Source organism: Vollenhovia emeryi, unplaced genomic scaffold (assembly GCF_000949405.1).
Source record: "Vollenhovia emeryi isolate VEMERY1.0 unplaced genomic scaffold, V.emery_V1.0 DF939127.1, whole genome shotgun sequence".
Lineage (NCBI taxonomy): Eukaryota > Metazoa > Arthropoda > Insecta > Hymenoptera > Formicidae > Vollenhovia > Vollenhovia emeryi.
This window is the reverse complement of record NW_011967239.1, coordinates 2,747,798-2,753,875: the sequence shown is the minus strand read 5'-3', so window position 1 is coordinate 2,753,875 and position 6,078 is coordinate 2,747,798. Positions and strand designations below refer to the sequence as shown.

General features: G+C 38.7%; 1 protein-coding gene across 1 annotated transcript in view; it reads left to right on the top strand.

Moving 5' to 3' along the window:
• Positions 1-359: 359 nt before the first annotated feature.
• The window catches only part of LOC105568874 (solute carrier family 41 member 1), a 14,909-nt gene continuing 9,190 nt past the window's right edge, over positions 360-6,078 (top strand). Inside the window, exons 1-2 of the mRNA XM_012024880.1 lie at positions 360-769; positions 5,952-6,065. The gene's annotated coding sequence lies outside the window, so the exon portion shown is untranslated. The remainder of the gene's footprint in view (positions 770-5,951; positions 6,066-6,078) is intronic.

The following is a 6,078-nucleotide window of genomic DNA, read 5'->3' as shown; positions in this document are numbered from 1 at the left end:
TCACACCGCCACGCATAAATGGAGAGTAGATATTCTGTGTAGAAAATTCTGTGGCATATGCGATAAAGTACACAAAACTCATTCAGCAAGCAACGCTCTAAACATCCATTAGATTTATCTTTCTTCCCAGAAGAGAAAATCCGGATTCACGCAATAGAATTGCGTAAATACATCCCGACGTAAATCCCATAATTCCTAATTACACCCTGCTCCCCTAAAATCCTGGAATCGATCGGCGATCCTCCACATTGAAAATAAGGTGGGGAAGTTGGATGAATTCGAAGCAACGAATCAATCTTTAAGCGCACGCGATTCGTCTTAAGATCGGGCTCCCACCTACCGCCGACGAGATAGCGCACGTGCATACGACACGACGAGGTAGACGCACGAGCGCGACGAGTACAAGTAGGAGCACTGACAATCGAGCTGCGGCTTCCTTTTATCAGTCAAGCCGAACCTCGCGCGATACGCAGACAAGACTCTTTGCGCTCCGAAAAATCTAACGCGGGGGAACCGGGGTCTTTCTTGTCCTTAGTGCGCGATACTTAACAACGCTGGAAATCCTAACGGAGTGCTCCAACTTGTCGCAAGCGGCTTCACGTGAGTCTCGCGGAAGAACGCGCGTAGAGTTGCGGGGCATCAGGATATTCGCTTGCGAATCGGTACCAGGGCTGCTGGTATCGTCCTCAACATCGACGGATTCTCTAGAAACGAGGGCTACATCAGTGAACTTCGACACGCTGGCGCAGATTCGATGTGAGCTTACTACGTAAGTAACGAGTCTTCGTATCTGGATAATCTTTCTTTTTTTTTATTATCAGCAATTGTTATAAAACCTGAGAGCTTTGTTGTTTGAATTACCACGAAGTACCGACGGCCAGATAAATGGTTGATTATTGATAAGTGAAATCGAAAGATTTTCGTGCTTCAAACTCTGGATGGTGCAAGTAAACTTGACGTCCGCGAACGTGCCCGTGATTCTTCACCTGAAGTATTAAAAAAATATCAAATTTCGATAAATTTGAAATGAATATAAGACACGTGCGAAATAGCGTAAATCGTGAAGCACCGTAGATTCTACGCGTAAACATTTTTTTTTAGATGTACGAGTGGACACAAAAATTAAATCACCAGTGATTAGTTGCGACAATTTTCAATAGTCAGTGAAGATAAATGAAGTCCAATTTGCAAATTAGTATTTAGTGCCTTTCAAAATGTACGTTGCAGCTGTACTTCCTCTTTCGCAACAGTGTGCCTTATGTGGTAATTAATATTAATGACTTGATGAAGGGACAAAGTGGAGAAAAAAATTTCCCGCAAATTACAAATAAAGGAATAACCTACACGAAGAATGCGTATGAAACGATTATCTCGCACGATACCGCAATTTTCAATGCGTAAATTATCTTGAACAAAGTCTAAAGTAGAAGGGTATTATTTATCTGTTTACGAATACCTGTTTGCTCTCTTACGAGAGAATTATATCGGATAAAATTATAATATAGCATCATATCATGAAAGGTAATTCTTTATTTGACACGATAATCATTTGTGGAGTAACAGACGTTCAATCGAAATGCCAGGTCGAGAGCAAAATTAGATCACTGCTGATAATTATATTAGCATCGGATTTGATTCATATAACAGTTGTAAAAAAGAAAGTTATAATTACATATTGCGTATAAAGTTACGATTATAGGGATATACACATGTCCAAATAAATTAGAAGTAACAATCTATCAATCTCAATTTAGCGACCATCGATTACTTATTTTGTCAAATTACAGTTAGCAAATACAATAATTAATGCTACCAAAATTAAGCCATCATTTATTTATTTCGTTCATTAAGTTTGACAGATGTATAATAGAAAATTATAAGTAGTTTTCTAGATTAATAGTATATGAAGTATCGTATTTTTCGTTACCTATTCTGTCAATGATTATATTTTATTTACAGTTTATCGTTCTGTCAATCGTTGATTGACAGTTGTCCGAAAATTTCATGAACCGCCGCCAATTGTTCTTTGCTCGATCTAAATTAAACTTCTCGTCAATTTTTGCGGATTAAAAATTGTAGAATCTTTGTGGGCAGACGTAGCAAAAGGCGCACGCGTCCCTTTTCCGCTCACGTACGCGTAATTTAGTTCCCGCGACACGTGCGATCAGATTAAGTCGCGACGCGAGAGATAGCTTCGGTTACCTCTATCACCCCAAACGTGCGATCAGATCAAGTCGCGACGCTCCCGCTGATTCTGCATATTGCGTTACACAAAGTGTCAGGAGCACCGAGCCCGTCGCGCCGCTCGGTCGGAGCAATGACTCGACCATTATCGCTCACGATTATCGTTATCAATTATACTGGAGACAAATTATTAAGAAAGTTCAACGATGCTTCTTAAAGGAAAACTGCTTCACCTACTTCAGCTTGCTAGATGCGCTTAGATAGATTGAACGCTGCGCTAAAGACTCCAGTTTTTCCTTCTTTATTGAAAAATACGTTAAAGAACCGGATCGAATAAAGCAGGAGGTAATTGACGTGTGACACGCATACGCAACTTTCTTAAGATATTATTCAAGTTGATATCTACATTTTTTTAAATAATAATAGTTGTGTGTATATTTGCTGCTTGAACATTGAAATTTAAAGATCATAAACGGAGAGAATGTTATCTTAAAATTTATCCTGAAAATCATGTAATCGTGGGACAACACGGCAGCGTTTTAAAAATAGTCATGGCATTACTACTCTTTCGAGCGAGAAGGAACTTTGTAATAAACCCTCAGAGCCAAAAAAGACAAACAATACCGAAAACGAAGTTATTCCAGACGAAATAAATGTTGAGAATTCATCATCATTTTCATCGGCAAGTACTTCGACGCGTCACACGAGTCCTAAATTAAATGCTTCTACAACAAGAAATAAAATACATTGGACGAACGCAAATTTGGATAAAGCTCTGTATATTAAACTTTCGTGTTTATGTATGGGTGTGATGTATCGTAGTAGTGTGTCCGTGTGCTCATGTATATTACGAAAATGGTAATTCTGTCGGTAATACAGACCTACTACGGGATTCTCTTAAAGAAAATTTAAAAAAAAATTTTCTTACGAACAAGAGACCTTTCCTAAATAATTTTTATTATAAAATAATAAACTTTGCAATCCTTACAGTTAAAAATGGCACCAAACAATGAGAAGGTGAAGAAAAAAGACGTACTCCTGAATGTGCCACAGAAATTAGAACTAATCGAGAAATTGGAACAAGGCTTTTCAGTGACGAATGTTTATATTTATGGCGTACACGAACGAACAGTGTTCAATATTAGAAAATCAAAACTAAATTACAAGAATTTATTTCGTTGAATTCAATATTGTAGTTCAATATTGTAGAAGCAGGTAATTCAGAGGTATTAATATTATGTGTTGAAATAAATTCTTGTAATTTAGATTTTGATTTCTCGATATTGAACACTGTTCGTTCGTGTACGCCATAAATATTACAAACATCCGTCACTGAAAAGCCTTGTTCCAACTTCTCGATTAGTTCTAATTTCTGCCAACATTCAGGAGTACGTATTTTCTCTTCACCTTCTCATTGTTTGGTGCCATTTTAAACTGTAAGGATTGCAAAGTTATTATATTTTATATGCCATTTATGTGCCGACGTCTCCGCTTTCCCCACCGTTCTCATTCTGTCAGAGAAGGTGGAGGGGCGAGTCACCCTTTGGGGCGGGGGAGACTTGGTGGCATCCCCGAAAATTCCCGGGGCATGCGCACCCTGTAGACACCGTCTACCTTCTTCCGAATCTGCATTCGGAATATTCGGATCCCCGAGAAAAAAACCCCCCCAGAATTTTTGGTACTGGGTAGGATCGAACCCGGTTCTCCATATTACTAATCCGGCACCTAGCACTGATATCCACTGACTCGCCTATTTCTAATTCTGGAATAACTTCGTCTTCGGTACTGTTTTTCGTTCCTGGCTCTGAAGGTTTACTACAAGGTTTCTCCTTGCTCGAAAGAATAATAATGCCACGTCTCTTTAAAACGCCGCAGCCAATGATACGTATCCGTGATACTGAGTCCCATACGTGTTGCAAGAGCATTATACTCCGATTTCAACTGGTGCTGTTGTACATAAATGTACATTGATCTCGAGAAGCGCTGAAATCTTAGCTTTCCAACGAGACCAGGATCATCTCGCTACGATTTTTCTGTGCGGAGATAATGACGATTATCGACTCGCGATCTTGATCTCGGGACAAAATCAATTTTGTTTTTGTAATTAATTAATGAAATCTCGTAAACTAATGATCCGAGATAAACCATTCTTATCTCGTTAGAAGCGCTGAAATTTTAGTTTTCCAACGAGACCAGGATCATCTCGCTACAATTTTTCTGTGCGGAGATATTGACGATTATATCGACTCGCGATCTTAATTCTGAAACAGAAGCAGCAGACGGCGCGTATACGCGGCGCGGGCGTTTCGAAGAACTTTATGAGAGTTTTTCAAAATGTCACCATACATTTTATTAGTAAAATGTATACTAAGTATAATTAATAGTAAAATGTATAGTCAAATTTCAGAAAACTTTCATAAAGTTCTTCAAAATGTCATATGTTATCCCATAATTACATGATTTTTAGGGTAAATTTTCACAATCTTACGCGCACAAATACAGAAAAAATTTGTTAAACACAGGGGTGAAATTTGTATAATTTATAAAAATTATTATTACACTGAGAAAAATTTTCATCGGATAAATCAATTAAATAGTGTTTCCGCGAACTTTACCGATTAAATTATTATATGTATACATATATGTATATCCGATCAAATGTATCCGATAAAATGCAGTTGAAACTTGATCGAAAAATCGCTCATATTTTTCATCGTATGTACAATTTAATCGGGTATTTTTCTCAGTGTAGGTATTTAAAAAATTCCGATGACCGCACTGAGAAAAATGTCCAATTAAATATAATCGGATAATCCAATTACATAATAACAAACGGATATATCCAATTAAATTGTGCACCCGATGAAAAATATGATCGGTTTTTCAATCAAATTTCATCGGTAACTGCGTTTCATCGGATAAATTTCATCGGATGCATCCATAATTCAATCGGAAAACGTAATCGGAAATATTAACCATCGGAAACATTATTTAATAGGTTTATCCGATAAAAATTTGTTTCAGTAGGAAAATATCAGTATATTCTGTCTTATACCACATACCAGTTGCTATGTATACATAGATTGCCTAATGTTCGACGTTCAAACGTCGTACCAAATAACTTCAACAGGTAGAAACATGCGCCAGAGATAAACCTGCGGCTATTTTTATAGACGACTCATAACTCATTGTGTGCAAGCACACAAACTGTTAGTTACGATTAGGTATTGATTGCTTTTGTCTGACGTAGAAACGTGCTCGTTGGTCACGAATTACGCGGCCGGCGTCGGCAAACGATTAGACTTATAGTACAACTATCGATTTTACACCGCGAGAGTTCCGAGCGCCGCGGCGCGTGTTCTCGGATTTCCGGTTGCGAAAAACGCGGATCGGATTCAAGCTTGAAAATTTCGCGATGTTCGAATTTTAACATTTCGAAAAAATGCGCGTGCGAACGTTGCTTGCGTAATCACGATTCTCGGATTCCTGACCTCCCGTTTCTCTCGCCTACGCACTTTTATACGCTCGCAATTAATCGGTTCTTTTGTTTCTCCTCTTCCCGATAAGCGCGATGGTTTCGATTAGATATGCAATTGCGGGGACTTCGACAATTAGCGATAAGCCTTGCGATAACCGCCATTAAAATCGCTAATAGAATAGGATGAGTCCCCGATAACGGGTGCAAATTATTGGAATACCGACAGTGACGACAAACAGTTTTTCAGATATCCCGAAAGATCTACAACGCGCCATTGCGTTTTTTCCAGTTTTTCTAGGTCGAAGATCGCGGAAACAGGCCGATCCGACGTGAGATTGCCGCAGGTTGATCCTAAGGTCCGTCGAACGGGCTACTGCAACACCGTAGGCCAGCAGCGAATTCGGTATGTGTATCTA